At 51.8% G+C, this 20,294-nt stretch overlaps 1 protein-coding gene across 1 annotated transcript in view; it reads left to right on the top strand.

The window, feature by feature from the left end:
* RNF14 (ring finger protein 14) overlaps window positions 1–20,294 on the top strand; it is a 362,683-nt gene that overhangs the window by 102,539 nt on the left and 239,850 nt on the right. The window lies entirely within an intron of this gene.

Below are 20,294 nucleotides of genomic sequence, written 5' to 3' on the forward strand. Positions count from 1 at the left end.
AGCCTGTCCCCCCAGAGCCTGAGCACTTCCCCCAGAGCAGGGCCAGTGCTAGCTGTGTGTGGTGTGGGGGGTGGAGGGGCGCTGGCCAGCTGTGTTTTCCTGTTTGTGTGAGAGGAAGTTGGCTGTGAGTCAGCAGACACAGGAACCGTCAGTAGCGAGGGGAAGACCCCTGCCTCAGGGGAAGATGAGGGGTGTGTGGGGAAGTGGTCCCCACCTCTTCCAGATGCCCCAGCTAGGAGAGGAACTGTCATCTTCAGCCTCCTGGAGCCCCACTTTCCCAGGGCCTTCCCTTTGAGAAAGAGAGTGATAATAATAATAACTAATAATTAAAATAGCCATAATAATGGCCACCGATTATTGAGAGCTGACCTGCCCTAGGCCCTATGCAAACATTGCTTTGCAGGCTTCAATTAATCCTCACAAATACCCCTAATAAATAGGGGATTTTATCACCTCTATTTTACAGATAAGGAGACAGGGAGCATTAAATAACTTGCTCAAGGCACTGCAGCTAGAAATAGCCAACTCTCCAAGCCCACATCTTAATTACCGAGCTCACCTACAGCCCTGGACCGGACTCCTATAGCCGGGTCCTTTTTTGTGGATGGGTAACTGTGATGGCCCAGACAAAGCTCCCCACAGACCTTCAACTACAAGAAGTGAAATTAACCAAGGGCCCCGGCTGCTTCTGTCTGAAACCCGTCAGCTCCAGCTCTAAGGCCAGCTTCCCACTGGGCTGCTCCCAGCCAGCACAGAGCTCAGCAGGGATTCTAAGGCAGACCCATTCCTGGGAGACAGGGGACTCCTCTGACAGCTGACTTTGGTTCAAGAATTTCCCGATGGCCTTGCTGCACTTTCCTTTGCCTGCTTGGCAGTCTAGGATGCTTCCTCCCAACCTTTGTTCCTTCCTCTCTCTTTCACAGCTCTTCCAGCCCCAGGCTCCCTGCCTCTCACACAGGCCTTTCCCCTAATCAAATCCTTGCACGTTCCATCCTGCCTTGGCAGCTTCTTCTTGGAGGACTCAGATTAACCCAGCAAGAGAGAGGGTAGGAAAAGATAGTGCAGGGCGCAGGGAGCTTGCAGGAATGAGTCCTGGGGGTCCTGGTCAGGGGTTAAGTGCGGGAGTCCTGAACACTTTTTTGTTCTCTTTTGACAATCTGGTAAAATATTATGGCCCTATCTCAGAATAATGTTTTACAATGCATAAAATAAAATATATAGGATTACAAAGGAAACCAATTATATTGCAATACAGTTATAAAGCTATTTTTAATGTGATATAGTAGTATATGTGCTTCTTTATTAATGCCTTAAATAAGATCTAGTGGTAGGGTTGATACCTCCCATAATTTTGAAGCAGTGGTGAGCATAAATGATATTTCAAAAGATCTACAATACTTTAATAGGATATGAAAATATATGTGATCTCTATTGGTGACGAAGCCGTACTTATGGCCAATCTGACTGGTTTGTTGCTCTTGTCATAACTGAAGGAAATGTTAAATTTCAGCTAGAGTTCAGTGAAAATGCTATTTTTTCTCAACCAGGTTTATTGACTCTAAGTTAAGGGCACCAGAGCTAGAGGATCAGGGCAGAACCAGAGAGAGGAGGACCCTGCTTCCTCCCCCCGACCCCACTCCTTTCTCTGGGTGGAGGCTTCTGGCCCTTGGGTTGTGCCTTCGTTCTCTCTTTCTCCCTGGCGCTCCTTCTCGGTTTCTTTTCTATCTCTAGCTCTATTTCTCTGTCTCTTTTTTTCTTTTTCTGTCTTCTTCTGAGTGTATTTCTTCTGTCTGTCTTCACTCTGACTCTCTTTGTGGTTTCCTCTGTGTGTCTGTCTCTCTTTCTGCCTCCGTGTCTATGTCTGTATCTTCATAATCTGTCACTGAGGGGATAAGGCAGACTCAAGGGGACCCTGTAGTCTGGGCACAGGGGGGCAAAGAGGACCCTTGAGTCTAGTCACTGGGAGATACAAGAGGGGATGTCCCTGTGCCTCGGGCTCTGGCCTGGGAGGCAGAGGTCTTTTCTTCCCCATTCTCAGGCTTCGTAAGGGCAGAAACGGGCCAAGACAGAACTGAGTGAGAAGGAAAGCAGGGGATAGAGCATCCCAGGCTCCAGAAGACAATGGCTAAAGAGTTTGTGATCCTTAACGTGTGTGCAGTGCGATCTTTCCCCAAAATCCTCTCTGTGGAGCTGTAGTCTAGGGGCCCAGGTGTCAGGGGTTTCCTCTGCCCTCCTCCATGCCTCAGGGAGAGCACTGACCAGGTCTCCTGTGAGGGCACAGGGACGCACGTGCCCGGCACAGAGTAAGTCTGTAGCAGGTGTCAGCGCTGGCCCCTGGAAGGTGGGCAAGAAGAAGGTCCGTGGGCTCAAGGAAGGGGAGCCTGGATTTCTGGGGCTTGATCTGTGAATACTCAAGAGCAGGGTAGAGGGCCAGGTCAACTGTTCCCTTGCAGGGGTGTATGCCTCCAAGATGACTTGGGTGGGAGAGGGCTGTTGGTCTGAGAAACTGGAGAAAGAGAGTGGTCACAGAGTATCCTGAAAGAGCTGAGGCACCCTCGGATGAGAGGTGGGGGGAACAGTGGTGTGGGAGGTGAACCCAGTCACAGGAATAAGAGTGAGACTTTGGGGTGGTAGCTAGCGTCCCTTGGAGGGACTTCTTCCCTACGAGGCTATCTTGGGTCCCTGCTCCCTAGTGAGACCTCTCTCATTCCCACTGTCCAAAGAATTTGCTTACAGCAAGATCAGCAATGCTAGGCTGGATGAGAGAACACACTTTACTCCAGAGACAGCTGGTAATTTAAGCTGAGCTGCCTTTTCTTTTGGGGGTACCTTCTGTGGCTCCCTCAGGGTCTAGTGGACAAAGGGTACTAGGAAGAGGCTCTTTCCAAACCTCAATGCTGGAACCCCACAGACGCAGCTCCCCCTGGCTAGGGAGACTGCATTACTGACCAGCAGCATCTGATCTCCCCCGAGAGGTAACCCAAATATAAGCTGCAGGGCTCACATGGCCCAGTGTGTGCATGGAGTCACGGTTTAAAAATAAGGTACAGTCCAGAAACCAAAAAGCATGAACAGGTTCTCCAGTGCTTCATCTCTCAAAAGACCTTATAACCTGTAGCAACATTTCTATGTTGTCCACAAACCTCAGTTGTCTGGGACTTTTCACTGGTCAATGCCTCATCTCCCCAAGGTTCTTCCCGTAGCCAGCCCAGTTTTCCTCTTCCCCGTGCTCATCAGTGTGCTGTTCGATTTAGCCTCTCTGGCATTGTGCAGGGATGGAGGAGTAGGAAGACACATGACATTGGTAAATCTTAAATCTTAACCCTAACACATGGAACAAAAGGGACACTAGAGAGCAGAGGAGGGGGCAGAACCAAGCAATGGGGAGATGTGGAAGGGAACTCTCCAACGCCTCCTTCCAGGTCTCTCTTTGCTCCTGGCCCCAACAACACACCACTAAGCCATAATCACCTTGGAAGCCACTTTGTTTACCAAAAGGGGATGGTATATAGTAATTAAGAACAAAGTCTCCAAAGTAAAACCCTGACACCTCTACCAGCTGTGTGACCTGATCAGGTTACCGATCGTGCCTCAGTTTCCTTTTCTGCAAGATAGAGATTATAATAGTGCCTAGCTTACAGGGTTGTCGTAAAGATTAATCCATGGAAATATATGGGCAATATGTGGAAAGGGCCTGACACACAGTAAGTGCTCAATAAGTGTCTCCCGTTCCTTGCTACTATTGTTACCAGTTACTTCCATGGTAATTCTGGAATACATCTGGCTTGCTTACTTCCCCATCACCCCGGCATATCCCATTACTCTTTTTAATCAATTAGCCTGTGGCATTGTACTGCCAAATTAGACCACATTGCACCCCTTGTCCTCGGTTGTCATCTTGTCAGTTCCACTACTTTTCTTACTCAACTTCCCGTCACCCCTGCAAGTCCCGATCACCTACATTATCTCCGTGTCCTCCAGATCTCACCCTTCCCCTGCCCTCACCCTCTGGGTGGGGGAGGACACAGCCATCGCCCACATTTGGTCATGATGAGATGGGACGAGGGGGGCAGGGAGTGGCTGCAGCATTATGTTTCTTACAGGAAGGAGCATTCCCATGCAATCATGTCAGTTATTTCTCATATTTTTATTGAGCATCTCTTCAGGACCAACCACCTCTCAAGGGTTTAGAGACACAACACAGTGTACAACAGACTATGGGGGAGCATGGTCTGCTAGGGAAGTGAGGCATTTATCAAAGAACCTCCAGATAAATGTGTAATTACAAACCAAGATGAGTCTTCTGAGGGGAAGCACTATAAGAACATCTAGCAGAGGCCACTGACCTGGCCTGGGGGTCTGGGAGGCTTCTCCCTGGAGCTCTGCGTGAACTGAGATCAGAAATATGGGTAGCAGTTAAGTGGGGGTGAGAGGGAGTGTTTTAGGCAGAAGAATCACAAATGGAAAGGCCCTGAGGTAGGAGCAAGTAAGAGAGACAGAGCAAAGAGGGGGGAACTCCGGTCCAGCAGAGACTGAAGGAACCTCAAGGGCCAGGCCATGCAGGCCATTGTAAATCTTGATTGGGATTTGGTCTCTAGTCCAAGAGCCATGGGGAGCCAGGGAAGAGTTTAAGCATGGGGTGATAGATTCAGATTTGAATCTTAGGAAGATGGCTGCATGGGGACTGGCTGGGATCAGCAAAGCTCTCCCCACCCCCAATTCCTCTGGCCTGAGGACTGTGTCATTTCCCCAAAACTCCAGAACTACCCTCCACTCACCCCCTCCTCACTGCCCTCCTCACATTTTTGTGAGGATGAAGTCATCAGGGGGGAGGGGAGGAAGTTCCAGCCTCCAAGCCTCCTTTATCCTGGAGGGCTGGCGCAGCCCAGGGGAGCGGGAGGAACAAACACAGAACACCTCCCTCCCCCATCCCCACCCCCACAACTGGGGCCCTGTTTCCTTCCACCCTAGGCTATTAACATCAGCTATATTTATAACAAGATACATATTTTTTTTAATTTTACAGAATGACATTTGAATAAGAAGGTATTTTTATGCAATTTTACTGTAAAACACTTTATGAAGGGCATCTGGAACTATAGCTACCGCTCACTCCCCTTGGGGCCTTGGGTTAAGTCATCCCTTCTTTGGGACTCAGTTTCTCTATAAATAAAATTAATGGACAATAAATGCTGTCCAGGAGAATTTTCTGTTCTATATCTGTGCTGTCCAGTATGATAGCCAGTGGCCACATGTGGCCATTGAGAGGTTGAAATGTGGCTGGTGAGCCAGAAGAGCTTAATATTTAATTGTAATTAATTTAAATTTAAATAGCCACATGTGGTTACCAATATTGGACAGAGCAGGCAGATCTTAAACTTTTTTGAGACTCTGATTACAGTGATGAACCCCTCCCTGCACCAAACTCTACCAAAGACAGCCCCTCCAATACCATTTAGACGCCCCAGGCAGGCAGGGCAGACTCCCTGGGGCTGGGTCCCTCATCACTTACCTTCTTTCTGCTTTGAAAATGCGGGAGAAGTGGGGCTTTGCCTGGAGGCAGAAGAATGTCAAGGATGACCCCCGGAGCTAAGAGACCACAGTTTTAAGCCAGGACTTCTGCCCTAGCCTGGTACACCTCCCACACATCCAAAGAAAGGCAGGGAGGGTAAAAGCCGGGGTAAGTGATATTAAGGACATTCGGTCTCTTTGCTCAGTCTCTGCCTGAACTTCCTCCTGCCCTACCTCCCTGTAAACCACCAAACTGCCACTGGGCCAATTCCTCTTGGGGCACAGGAACTCCACTGCAGTGTGAGGCTGTGCTCTGGAGGTGGGGTTGTGCCCTGCGCCTGCAGTGTTTGTGAACTGGGGCACTGGGAGTGGCCAGAGGCTGGGAGACTGTCCTAGTCCATTTGTACTGCTATAACAAAATACTGAGACTGCGTCATTTATTTTATTTATTTATTTATTTATTTATTTTTTAAAAAGAGACGGGGTCTAACTGTGCTCAGGCTGGTGTCGAACCCCTGAGCTGCAGCTATCCTCCCGCCTTGGCCTCCCAGAAAGCTAAGATTACAGGTGTGAGCCACCGCGCCCAGCCTGGGCCATTTAAAACAACAGAAATTTATTTCTCATGGTTGGAGGCTGGAAAGTCCAAGATCAAAGCGCTGGCAAGTTCAGCGTCTGGCAAGTGCAGCTCTCTGCTTCCAAGATGGCACCTTGATGCTGCATCCTCTGGAGGAGACAAATGCCATACCCTCACATGGTGGAAGGGACGGAAGGGGCTCGCCCCCTCAAGCCCTTTTATAAGGCTAATCCTTTCATGAGGACAGAGCCCTCATGGCTTAACCACCTCCCAAAGGCCTCACCTCTTAATACTGTTGCATTGAGGATTAAGTTTCCCTATGACATTTGGAGGGACACAAACATTCAAATCATAGCAGAGACCTAGGCCAGAAGGGGCATTCCCCAGGCCTTGGTTCAGTTCAGCCCCTGTTGGCCTCCCTGCCCTGGAAAAGGCGGAGGTCACTGCTTTGATGCTCTGGGTCTTCTGCCTCGTACTGTCTCCTCCTGCCCCAGCATCATGCACTCACTCAGGATGCCGTCACCGTCCAGAGCCTCTGAGAGTCAGGCACAGTCCCCAGTACGGAGGCCTGGGGGTGCTCAGAGGAACCCACTTCCAGCCTTGCATGGAGGGGGGTGTCCACTCAAAGCGGGTGGAAGGGAATATTGTTCTTCCTTCTCACCCCCAGGATCCGATTATTCCCTCCCAGAAAACTCCCCACACAGACCCATTTACAGGGGACAACTTTCACTGGGACTTAACTTCCTACCCTGTGATCTCCAGGCCTGCTTTCCGGCCTCTGCCTGCCCCCTCCTCCTTCATCCCTCAGATGTCCACCCCCTTCCCCTCCTGTCTGGAAAGTGGCTGGTTTGTTTCTGCCCCCAGAGTCTCAATTTCTTTGGTTTCGGCAGAGATGCTGGAGTGGTCAGACTCAGGCTCCAGCACTGACCACAGTGTGGGACGCAGAGGGGGAGACAGCGCTCAGGAAACCCCTTGTCTGAGTCACGTCTTCTAGAAGCAGTGCCAATAAGCAGGCCTAGGAGTAGGGTGAAGGGAGTAAGCAGCCTTTTAAGGTCTCAAGGTCGTGCAAGTGCTAAATCCTTACATTTTGTGCCTTGGGCACCTCACTTAATTCATCTGAGTCCTGGCCCTGCAAATAAGCTCTTTTTTTTTTTTTTTTTTTTCAGCCTAGCTCACAGCAACCTCAAACTCCTGGGCTTAAGCAATCCTTCTGCCTCAGCCTCCCAAGTAGCTGGGACTACAGGCATGCGCCACCATGCCCGGCTAATTTTTTCTATATATATTTTTAGTTGTCCAGCTAATATCTTTCTATTTTTAGTAGAGACGGGGGTCTCGCTCTTGCTCAGGCTGGTCTGTAACCCTTGACCCCGAGCTATCCTCCCGCCTCAGCCTCCAGGAGTGCTAGGATTACAGCCGTGAGCCACCACGCCCAGCCTGCTAATAAGCTCTTAACCTATATTATCTGCTTTCATTCTCACAAGTAAATCTTATAACTTCCATTTTACAGATGGGAAAACGGATTCAGAGGTCAATTTGCCAAGGTCACACCTTGGTAACGTTTTTCTGACTACAAGGCCTGAGCGCTTCACCACTAACTTGGATTACCACTCACTCTAGCCTGGCCTGAGTGGGAAGCACCCTGCCCGCGATTCTCCAGAAAATGGCAAGACCCCAGGCTCACTCTAGCTGCCGGACGGGGGTAAGTGGGCTCCCGCAGCCGCCACGGGAAGTGGCTGCGGCCAGAGCGGGCAGGAAGAGGCGCGTTCCCGAGCATGGCCACGAGATGGCGCCCCAACACCGGGCCACCGAGCTCCGGCGGCCAAGTGGGCGGCCCCTAGCGGGGAGGCGAGCGCGAGGCTCTCCCTGCTGCCCACTGGCACAGGTCCCCAACCTCCTGTGTTCTCCCGGCTTTCTGCCTGCGCGATCTCCTTCCCTGCTGCCCCCAGGAGATGGACTCAGGTCGAGAAGACTCCCCAGGGTACCTGGGAGAGATTCTTCCTTCTTTCCCCAGAAATTGTCTGTTAGCGGTGCCCAGCGCCTCCCAGAGCCTCCACAGCACTGCCTCTTCTCTCGTTCCCGTCCTGAATTCCCCAGGCCCTCCCTGTCACTCCCATTCTTTCAGCTTCTGCCAACCTTCCGAGGCAAGGACCATTAAGGCCGATTCCACAGATTTGGTGATGCAAATACATGCAAATATATGCAAATCGCCATGTAAAGGAGGCTTGCCACTGTGGTTCTAAGTGGCTGTCACAGCTTCTCTGACACCTGTTCTGAGAGACAGCTGCCCTGCCCCCTCCTGCTCAGCGTCTATCTGCTATTTGCCCCCCTTCTCCTTCTCCAAGGCTCTGGCTTCTGGCCCCCTTTCCCTCAGGGACCTTAGCTGGCTTCTGGTTACAAAGGACTCTTCTGACTTCTCTCCAAACTCCCAAGAGGGGGCAAGGAGGGAAGCACATCTTATTGGGCACAGACTTTGGCATCTGATAATTTCACCGTTTCCTGGTTGTGTGACCTTGGAAAAGCAGTCTGACTTCTCTGAGTCTCAATTTCATCAGCAGCAGAATGGGAATAATGGTAGTACTTACCTAATAAGGCTGCTGTAAAGAGTCCACGCTGTTCTGCATGTGAAGTGCTTGGTACGTACGTAGCCTTTGAACATAGGAGCATGTGGCTATTAATGCTATGATTGTCACTGACCCCGCTGGTCATCGTATTCTGAGGTCTCGAGCTGGGAGACAGATATGCAGACAGACATAGCTCAGGCATGTGCACATGTGGGCTCATCCCTGCACACACACGTGAACATACACACACAGCTGACAGCCTCACGCGCTGGCGGGGCACGGCACACTCGCGGGTACACACACTCAGAAACACACACACAGGAGGAGAATGTGGGAGGTGGAATCTGAGTCATCGAGACCAGAGCTGTGGGTGGTGCTTTTGTCCTGGTTTCCGGGGCTCAGTGCTCCATTTCGAACAGGGAACTGTATGGAGGATGGCACAGCTAACCAGCCAACTGAAGGGCCAGTTGTGTGGGCCTCTTTCTTGTATTGGCCCCTTCCCCCAGACTGCCACTGTCCTGGTGCCAGCCCAGCTCTGTGTCGTTTGGGCTTGACCTTTCTCTGACCCTACTCCAGCTCCACTGAGGCCCAGCAGGTGGGACAGGGCAGGCCCACTGGGGCTAGGACTCCTAGAGCAGGCTCTCGATGACATCACAGAGCAGGTGGTGGCTGCTGTGGCTGCTCCCTGGAGAATGCCCAGGGAGCGTGGTGGACTGGTGAGGAAGAGGGGATGAGGGAGGTGGCACACGGTGGGAGTTGAGAGCACTGTGTTGGGAATGAGGTAGACCCAGGTTCAAGTCCTGGCTCTGCCTCTGTGTGACCTTTTGCAGTTTCCCTAACCTCTTTGGGCCTCCATTTCTTTGGCAGTAGAACAAAGCTAGTCATAGCTTATGTGACTTTTCAATGAGATAATGCACATAAACATGCACTTGGTTCGGTGCCACATGGACCGAATGTTTGTAGGTGGCCGTCATTTTGGATGGTGCCGATTGAAGGTGAGAGCTGATTCTCTGGGCGGCCCCACCCCCAGCAGTTCCTCCTCCTTCCCTGGAGCTGCCCCTCCCACTCCTGTCAGGCCTGCGGAGAAGAGGCAGTGCTACCTGGTACGTGGGGTGTCCTGGGTCCCTGTGGGCTGGGACAGCAGCGGGCACAGGGGTTGTCCAGCTTTTCTTCCCTGGTTGGGAGATGATTGGTCAAGACAGGCAGAGTCACAGCCTTGCCAAAACGGAAGGAAGGACACGGCTCTTCACTGTGTGCCTATGATACTCCAGGTGCCATGGCGGGTGCTGCCCCACGTGAGCTCTTCCTCAGCTCACAACAGCTCTGCGAAAGGCACTAGCATCCCCAGGGTACGAAACAAGAAGAAATAGAGTGACTTGCCCCAGGACACACCGTGGGTAAATAGAGAAACTGGGATTCAGACCGACTCCAGTGCCACACTCTCTACCTTGCCATATACGTCTCGGCTGCTGTGACTGAGTCACTCGGGCTCCGTGGGTGTGGCATCAGGGAGTCCCAGTTCCTTGGACGCACGGCCCCTGCGCCCAGAGCTGGCCAAGTCTGCTTGGGGCCTAGAGGGGGAGGGTCTCTGTTTCTCCAGTCTCTTGAGAGCCTGTGGGCACCGGTGGAGCTGGTGTGAGCTAATCTGCTGGAAGTGTGCCCAGGTGTCATGCATTTGGCTCCCAGCCAGTGGTTATACGCCATTAGGGAAGGGGCACAGGTGCATGGGACACAGGTGCATGGAGGTTGGGGGCAAGGTAGGGGCAACCTAGACACCTGCCGAAGGCTCAGTCCCGTGCCATGGGTGGGGTGGGGAGAGCAGCAGATGGACAGGGTTGGGGTAGGGGCAGGGATGCTGACTCGGCTCCGCAGCCCAAGGTGACTCGAGAACATGCCGGGAAGAGGAAAGTGTGCAGAAGAATGGGAAGAAGAGAAGAAGAGCTAGCGTGGAGGAGAAACCGAGGCAGCCCAGGGAAAGGGCAGTGGGTCAGGGCGATGGACAGAGGACGGCTAGGTGGCAGGCTCTGAGGTTGGACGGCGTAGGCTGTTATTTCAACTCCACCACTCACGTGCCATGTGGCCAAAGGCAAGAACTGTCCTTTCGTTTCTTCAGCTGCAAACAGGGTACAAATAGTACCTGTCCCTGGAACCTCTAGTCCCCCCACCAGAACCTAACTTCATCTCAGCCTGCCTGCCGAGTAACCAGGCACAGGATCTTAGTTGCTGACGGGTCCAGGAAGGGCCTGCCTCAGAAGGCTCCAGGGGCGGCTCCTGCGCAGTCTAACCACACACTCATTTTTTTTTTCTCCAAGCAATGGTTACCTTTTCCTCTGGGCCCAAGTCTATAGGTCTGTCTGTTTTGCTCATCGGCTGAGCACCTAGCACATAATAGGTGCTCTAAGAACATTCATGGAAAAGATGGAATGCATAATCCATGTCAGGTGGCTGATATATAGTTCAATAATTGCACCTTAGCTGATTTCATGCCAGCAACTATTTCTCGAGCATCCACCCTGTGCTAAGCAAACAAGACTGGCCCCTGTCCTCATGATCCCACAGATCAGAGCGTGAAGAGTTTAAGGGGCCAATGGGTGTTACCAAGGGACGTCCCCAAACCAGGTCCACAGGAAAAGGTGGCCAATGCTTGGAGGGCAAAACTGTGTGGTCAGGCTGGATTGGGCAGCTGGCCCCTGGAGCCTTCTGGAGTAAGTCCTTCCAGGCCCCAGCAGTGATTAAGGTCCTTGTGGCTGGTTACTCGGCAGCCAGGCCGGAAGAGAAAGCCTGTAATTAACAAGCTGGCACTCACACAAGCACATGTCAGCACGCCCAAGCGCTGGGATAGCTGTCTGTCAGTCGTAGCTGCTGGTGGAATTTTTTAGACAGCTGGGCTCAAGCCGGGAAATGAATATAAGTTACATTTCTATGCATCGTTGTTCGTGGTGGTAAAAAAAATTAATCAGTGACATAGCTGTGACACATACTCATTTAAGAGTCTACAGAGAAATGTTCATTTGTCAGAGGCAGCAAAGAAGAGATTATGTGTCAGCTGGGGAGGGGTGAAATATTTATACAATGGCTAATAAACACCGGTGTGTAAGGGGGTCAATTGATTGTGTCAGTGGCCACATGACAAATACAGCATTGAGCAGCCACGGGCACTACCCCTGTGCCCAGGGGCTCCATTCTGATGACAAATACACAACATGTTACTGTTAATGCTCCCACCAACAGCCCGCTCGGCCCTCCTTGCCGGCTGGGCAACTGAAGATTGCCGGGAAGCAGAACTCCCTTGGAAGCTGGCTACCCCCAACTTCATTATGTTGAACTTGAATTTGGCAAATTACTCCCCAAATGCCAAAACAGCTGCAAAAAATATTTCTTCGTATGTGTGCTGTTTTTTTAAAACTTCACGTTTCTGAATTTCAGAAGGCCAGGAAAATGATCGGCCTTGCTCTGTGCCTGTACCAAGGCCACGTTGCCTGCGCTTCCCGGGCAGACCTCGCCCTGGCCCAAGCTCTGCACCGCTATGTGTTTCACAGGGGCAATGTAGGGCACATGGGTCTTTGTCCAGCCAGCCCTGTGGCTGATCTGACCTCCCTCCCTGTTCGCACAGCTGAGGCCAAGGCCCAAATTGTTCCCCACTTACAGGAAGCAGTTCCTGTACCCCCCTGCCAGGCACAGTGATCCTTCCATGCCTGGATGCCCACCTGCCATTGCCTAAAGGAAGGGACTAGTCATCTGGTTGGGACATCTGTCATCCCCAGCCAGGAGACCCCTGCCTCTCACCCCTCTCCAGATCAGCCCACCAGGGGCTGCATGATTGGCCAAACTTTCCGGAAGAGGAAGAACATCATATCAGCACTGACCACTTCCAGTTTTTGAGCTTTTTTTTTTTTTGCACCCAGTTTTTGAGCTCTGATCATGTGCCAGGCACTGTGTCAAGTGCTTTACATGCATTATTTCTTTGACTCTTAAGATAACCCTTGAGGTGGGTCTAATTATCAGTCCAGTTGTAAAATGAGAAAACCAAAACCCAGAGAACTAACTTGTCTAAGGCCTATGCTATATAGATAAAGGTGGGGTTTGAACCAGGTTGGTAGGACTTCGAAGCACAGCCTTCCCGGTCCTGGTTCACTGTCTGACTATGTGGGAGCTATGTGTCTCATGGTTAACATCCGCAAATCTGAATTCCCAAGCTTAAACAATTCAGATGCTAAAAGATTAATTCAGCCAGGAATGGTGGCTCATGCCTGTAATCCCAGTACCTTTGGGAGGCCGAGGAGGGAGGATTGCTTCAGGTCAGGAGTGTGAGGCCAGCCTGGGCAACATAGTGAGACCCTATCTCTACATAAAAAATTAATTAATTAAAATTAAAATAAAAAACAAACTAAAAGATTAATTCATAACCTAGAAGATTATAAACTTCTGGAGACATGGGCTGTGTCCCAGACTCGGCTCAGAGCATTCGCTCCAGCAAAACTGAGCTGATTCTATCTCTTGTCTTAACTGGGGCAGATAGAGCCACTTCCAATCTCCAAAGTATCCCCCACCGTCCCAGTTTAGAAACTTGGGTGTTGTCACCCCTCTAGAGACTTAGAGAAGCCCCTCCCACTCCTGCACCCGATCCCAGCCTCCAGCCTGCTGTCAGTTGCTGTAATACCCCATCATTCCTGCGACATCCAACATCCGTCATTTGATTTGGGATGGGATGACACTCCGAGAAAACAGTTGCAGATGAAATTTCACACATATCTGTGAATGTGGAGATTACAGATAAGCACACGTTGCAACTTGTTTTTCCTTTTCAAAATGAGATTCTTCCTTTACACCAGGTTGTACTCCACCTTAGATTTCCCACTGTGGGGCTGTTAATAATGATAATTTTAGTGAGAGTGATAATCACAGAGGTTGTACTTACTGAGTGTTTATTACATGCTAAGAGTTTTGTGTACTTTTTTTTTAATCCTCACAACAACCTCATTTTACAGAGAAAACTAAGAACCAGAGGGATTAAATAATCTGCCCATGGATGCATAGCTAGTAGGAGCTGGGATTTGAACATAGGAGTTCAAATCCCTGCAGAGACCCTAAACTCTTACCCATTAGGGCCTTAGTTCAATCCTATTGCACAGGAATAGCTCCTCCCAGCCCAGGCCCTGGCCTCAGCCACATGGAACTATGCTAGCTCTCTAGCCGGTCTTGCTCTCTTTCACCTCTGGACCTTTGAAGATGCTGTTCCCGCTATCTGGAATGCCCTTCCTTCTGGTACCTCACTGGGGACTGCTAGGGGGAGCCTTGGCTCTCACACCTCACCCGACTCACCAACCCCCAGGCCTACGGAGGCTTCCCTGAGCTCAGCCAAAGGTGCCCAAAAGGTTGCCCTCGCAACATCCCCACAGCCTGTGGGGCTGGCTCGAAGGCTCTAGCACCAGAGGTGACTGGAAAGACCCTGCACTAGACTAGACAGCATCCCCAGTGCCACCCCCGCCCCAATAGTACACAACCCTCACCCCGCCTTTCTCCTCCCTATTGCTGTCTCAGCCTAACTGCCTCCCTTAAAGGATCCCTGAACAAACCCTGTTCTCTCTAGCCTTTGGCTCCTTGTGCTTGGAACATTCTTTCCTTTTCCTTCCTTGCTGCCTGCTTCCTACTCATGCTTCAAGTTTCATCTTGGGTGCCCATTCAGGAAGCCTTCCTAGATTTCCCCAGCCTGGGCTGGCCACCTAGAGCGAGAGATTGAAGCACTGTTCCTTATGGTATTCCTGATGTCAAGCACAGAGGAAGGCCTCTTGACAGTCTGTCAAATGAACAGGTGAATGAATGAGTGGCCTGGGTCTTCAATGACCCTAGACACCACGGAAGAGGTTCTGGAGGTTAGGTCTGGGTACGGCCCTCAGTTAAACCACAGAGAACCTAGGGGTAGGAATTAAAGTCTGAGATTGTTCAAACAGACTAGGATCGTATCCAGGGTCTCAATAGCCTGTGTGATTCAAGGCAAGTTACTTCACTTCTCTGAGCTTTCACCACCTTGTCTATAACATGGGGGCTAATAAAATCACCAATATCATAAAGTTGCATTGGGAGTTAAACGAGATAATTCAAGTTGTGTATATATATACACTCAACAAATATTTGTTGCTGTTGTTGCTAAGAGACTGGAGTGGGCAGAAGAGCTAGAAGGGTTTGCATTATGTAGGCCTCCAGGCCTCAGCCTCAAGATCCAGGGCAAGGGGACAATTAAGAGCACTGAACCACCAGGAACCTGCATGTAGGGCCCAGCTCTGGCCCCCACAGGCTGTGTGACCTCAGACAAGATTTTTCCTCTCTGAGTCTTGGTTTTCTCCCCTTCAAAATAAGGACATTAATTCCCTTCCCAGTAACTACCCAATAGGATTATTGTGGGAGATCATATGAGATAATATATATGAAAATGCTTTGAAATGTGCTCAGGGCTGTATAAATACAAGGGATTATGGTTATCTACAGGCAGTTTGTAGGGGCTTAATTATTAGTCAGCATTCACAGGCACTGCAGCTTTGGAGCAGCCCTGCATGCATTTGCTTGGCGGCTCCTTAGCAGGAAGGGCCCGGCCCCATGGAGTAACTGAGGCTGGGTTGCCAGGATGTAACCAGGGGCCTTTGGCAGTAGAGGGTGGGTTGGGGAGGAGGTGCTGAGATGGGGCAGTGTTGGTGGTTCCACCCCAGCCTGATCCCCAATTTTAGGACCTCCAGCCACTCTTGCAGAGGTGAGAGTCTGCAGGAAAGGAGACAGAAACTCCTTGGCTTCAGGTGTGAAGCGCTTTGGATGATGCCAGGGGTGGCTCTTCTGGGTTTGCTCCTGGCAGCTCCTCAGGCTGGAGGAGCTGGAGACAGACACCAGCCGGTGATGACTCGGCATTTGCTAGACTTGGCTGGCTGGCGGGGGAGAGAGGTGCCCAGCCTCACTGTGCTTGCAGACCCAGAGCTGTGTTCTTTGGAGGGTGGAAAGGCGGTGGGCCCAGGGTGCCCAGGGCCAGGCCCGCCCTCAGGAGTTCAGAGCGGGGACCTGGGTGGCTCTACTCTTCATCAGGGAGGAGCAACCAAGGCTGAAAGGGCCTAGGGCATGGCCTGCAAGTGGATGTCTATGGAGGAAGGAGATGGAAAGAAGAGGGCTAGAGGACCAGAGCAAAGACCAGGCCATGAGACACCAGAAGTCATTTCTCTGAAGATGGGGACCGAGGGTCAGTGGAAGGGACTAAAAAAGGAGGCATGGCATTCCAGTGCCATCATCCTTTTATCCACTCATTTAAGATATTTCTTGAGAACCTACTACATGCTGTTACTGCAGATAGAGCAGTAAACAAGGAGCTGCCCCTGCCCTTGTGGAGTTTAGAGTCTAGCAAAGGAAACAGACCCAAACATGAACATTTCAAAGGGAAAGTACAGGAGGCTTTAGAAGGGGAAACAAGAGGCTCCACCCAGCTCCTGCAGCAGGGAAAGCCTTTCATGAGAAGTGAGGTTTGGGCTGAGCTGTAGGGAGACAACTGGGTGGAGTCAATTCAATTCAACAAATATTTATTGATCATTTACTATTGATGAACCAATAGACAAAGTCCTGTCCTCAAAGGGTTAGAGTTTAGAAGGAAGAGGAGTCCCAGGAAAAAGGAATTGCACATACAAAGGCAGAGGAAGAGAGGCCAAGTCTAACATAGGAGCATAGAGAGCTCACAGATGAGGCAGGAGATGAAAGACAGGCAGGAGTGGAGAGAGCCCTGGGCCAGGCTAGGGTCTTTGGGGCCTGTCTGGGGCACTGCAGGGTGCTCAGATTTGCATGTTTGCAAGGCCACTCTCAAGTGTCCATTGGCACCGTGGCAGATGAGAGGGTGCATGTGGCAGCCTCTGTCCCACATTCCCCACTATGAGGCTGGTCGAAGGCAGGGCGAGTGTATCTAGGCTGCATGTCTGAATGGCTGCCTGAGACTGAGTGTGTCTGTCACTGACCGAATGCAGGAGCAACCGAATGTGTGCGTCTGCCTCACGCCTCTTCGCACCTTTATTAAGTGTCGGCGAGCTGGCTGTGGATCAACAGTCCCTCGCGTGGGCCTGGCGCCTCTGTCCATTTCAGTTTCACAAGAGACCTCTCCAGAAAGCAGAGCCAGGACTCCCACTCCCATTTTACAGACAATGATATTAGTAATAATAGCTGACGTTACTGAGTGTTTACTGTACGCAGGCTCTGCGCATCTACTCCCTCACTGAATACACTCGCAACCACCCAATGTTTTACAGATGAGATGAGTCTAAGTAACTGCCCAAGGGCACACAGCTTATAAATAGCAAAGCTGGGACCAGAACCCTTTTCTCCTCACCACCTGTCCCTTGCTTGTCCTGGGCCATCTCAGCCTCTCCTTCCTCCTTTCATTGCTCCCATTAGAACTGCTGGAACAGCCCATCTGCTGAGCTCAAACTGTAAACTTTGCCGCTGCATATCCATACCCCCAGACCCTGGCCGCAGCCTAGCCTTGAGGGCAGTGCCCCTGAAATCCTGAGCGACTGATGCCTGAATGCTGCAGGCTCCTGCCTACCAAAAGCACTGGCACTCCCTTAAATCTTCCCAGAGCCAGGACCCCTCCCGCCTCCATCTCAGAGCCTCACTTGGTCAGAGCGGCCAGGGGAGGCAGGATCGATGTGCAGAGAACTCGGTAATAATCCCAGCGCAGGCAGTCAGGCTGCTGTATAAAGACAGATTAAAAACTCATCGGGTTGAGATGAGGAAATAATTCAGCTGGTTGGCCACAGTGGGAAAGCCTGGGGCTGCAGGTGCTAGTGGTAGTGCTTGTGAGGGGCGTGGGGTGTCAGGGATGGGAGCTGCTCCTGGCCTTGGGAATCTGCACTCCCCCACTGAGTTCCACCCCCAGAGCCACCTTCCTTTGTTGCCTGCCTTGAAGCCAAGGCTGACAAATCCCGATCCCCCAGGGAGCAGTGAGGGGGAGGTAGGCTGAGGGAAGCGGCGAGAGCACAGTTGCTGCCTAGCTCCTCCACACCCTGGTTTATTTCCTCCGCAGCACTGAAATTATTTTGCTCATTTGTTTGTTTACTTATGTGCTGTCTCCTCACCTAGACTATAAGCCCCACGAGGCCAGGGACCTGTTCGTCTGTGCACTGCAGTATCTCCAGCCCCCAGCATACAAGAGGGACTTAATAATTGTTGAATAAATGAATGCATCGATTGGAATCCTGGCTCTTGCTACGTCAAGCTGTATGACCTCGCTGGGCCTCCTTTCCCTTAGCTGTAAAATGGGTACGGCAGTGTCTTCCAAAGATCTCAGCCAGCGCCTGGCTTCTAGGAAGCGCCCCAGAAAGGATTTCGTTTAAACTGATTGCAGAGGAAAATGGAAACCCTGTCTGACACGCGAGGCGCCATCAGGGGGCGCCCTTGTGCAAGGCGCTCGGCGTGCTGAGCCTTCCGCAGGCTCCGGGGTGAGCGCATCCAAGGCTGCCCCCACTCCCCGCCCCCACCTTTGGGGGCTCTACCCCCTCCCCTCGCCGTCCCATTCGCACGCCCACTCTCACTCCGCTCGCGTCCCAGCTCCAGGGACCGTCTCCGCAGCCCCGTGCCCACCCCCACCCCCCGCCCGGCCCAGACTTCTTCCGCCCACGCGGCCCCATATGCTGGGAAGAGCCTCCCACTCCCCATCTGTCAAGCCACTTCCTTGCCCCCATTCCCGGCTCCGTCGCGGTCTCCTCCTCCAGGAAGCTCGTCCTGATTGAGGGGCGGGGGAGGCCAACATCGCAGGATAAACGCCCCCTGTCCGCGCTCCCCTGACCACCCGGCTTTGGGGCAATGCCCGCTGCCCCGTGCAGACGACCCCCGTGCCAAGCTCTGAGCCTCGCGTCAGGGTTTGCGAGCAGATGCGAGAACTCTCTGTGCGCCTCAGACCCGTGGGACTCTCTGCCGAGGAGGGGCGTGGGGGCCTGGGAGGACCCCCTCGGGTCAGGCCCAGCTGCAGGGGGACCGGACTGCCGGGCATCGCTCCTCCGGGGACGCAGGGCCTGGGCAGCACGGTGCAGAGGAACCAGGCTGCTTTTCTAGCCCGAAGGACCGGTTTCATTTCGCAGATTGATTATTGCTGCGTGTGTGTGTGTGTGTGTGTGTGTGTGTGTGTGTTTGGGCGTTGTTAGTTTTTTTTTAAAATGTACCTTGCTTGTCTAATGAATGTTTGATTGCACCTACATCCGGAGGCTGTTTTAATGAAAGGTGAAGTCTCAGAGAGGGAAATAAATAAATAAAGGATCGCTCCCCATCCCGCGGTTCCCCCTCTCCCCTAGCAACTCTCCATCCCCAGCTGTCTCTGAAGCCGATGCCCTCGCGGAAGAATTCTGTTCCTGTTCGAATGTTCTGAAGTAAACGATGCTGCTCTCCCGGGGAAATCACACCTTCAGTCGGTCCATCTCGGGCTTTTATTAAGGGTGGGAAGGGGAGATGAATGAGGAGAGGGAGCTGGGGGAGAGGGGAGAGGCTGTCCCCTCTCGCCTGCAGGCTGGACAGGGTTGTGCTCACTTGTTGAGGGAGCGCCCACTCTGTGCCAGGCTTGTGCTGAGCGCTGCGGACACGGGGAAAGCTGGCACAGGTCAACGCCAATGTTACGAGTTCAGCTCATCAACTAGATGTTTAGCATCCCAGTACCACACTCTGACCCTGAGGAATTTACTCAGCCTCAGACAGCCTCAGTTTCCTCATCTGTACAATGGAGATAGTAATTATATTTATCTCAGCGGTGTGTTGGGAGGATTAAATGAGAGTGCATGTGAAGTGCCTACCTAGCACTGTGCCCAGCACCGAGTAGGCGTTCAGTGCATGCTAGCTAGTATTGTCTGCTGTGGAGGGAGTCGCGTACGGGCTGCAAGGAGGCGAAGTGGTGCAACACAGACCTAGGAGATTATTAGAGGGTGGTGAAAAAGTGCATCCCTCTTAGAGGCAGAATGTCTGAGGTGAGGCTCTGTGCTAGTCACCAGTCAACAGATAATTACAATGGGAATACAGCTGTGAGACAGGTAGACCCGGTCTCTGTGCACAGAGCTCACGTCTAGTGGGAGAGACCCAGGTTTATGAAGGTATTGCCCACAGGGTGGGCACAGTTGCAAGCGAGCAAGCACAGGCAACTGGGAGCACAGAGGAGGGGCAGCTCACCCAGCCTGGCTTCCCAGAGGAAGGCAATTTAGCCAGACGAAGATGTGGAGGGTGAGGGGTGAGATGTGTGAGGGATGGGAGGGAGAATGTCCCAAGCCCTCAGAATTGCCTGCTGGAGGGCACAGAGGTTAAGAGAGTGAAGTCATGGCTGATTGTGGAGCTGAAATTTCAATCTTCCATGGTGGTTAAAGAAACAGCTTTGGAATCAGATGCCTGGATTCAAATTCTGGGTCTGTGATTTACTAGCTGTGTGACCTTGGTCAAGTCACTTAACGCCTCTGTGCCTCAGTTTCCTCTTCTGTAAAATGGTTATATTAATAATAAGGGGCTAATGGTAGTACCTATTTCATTGGATTGCTGTGGAGAATGACCAAGACAGCATCTGTAAAGTGCTTAGCCCAGGCCTGGCATGAGGTTAGCATTCAATAACTGTTAAGTAGTGTTATTCTTCCCTGTTGCTGAAGATTAGACCACGGCAT

Source organism: Eulemur rufifrons, chromosome 10 (assembly GCF_041146395.1).
Source record: "Eulemur rufifrons isolate Redbay chromosome 10, OSU_ERuf_1, whole genome shotgun sequence".
Classification (NCBI taxonomy): domain Eukaryota; kingdom Metazoa; phylum Chordata; class Mammalia; order Primates; family Lemuridae; genus Eulemur; species Eulemur rufifrons.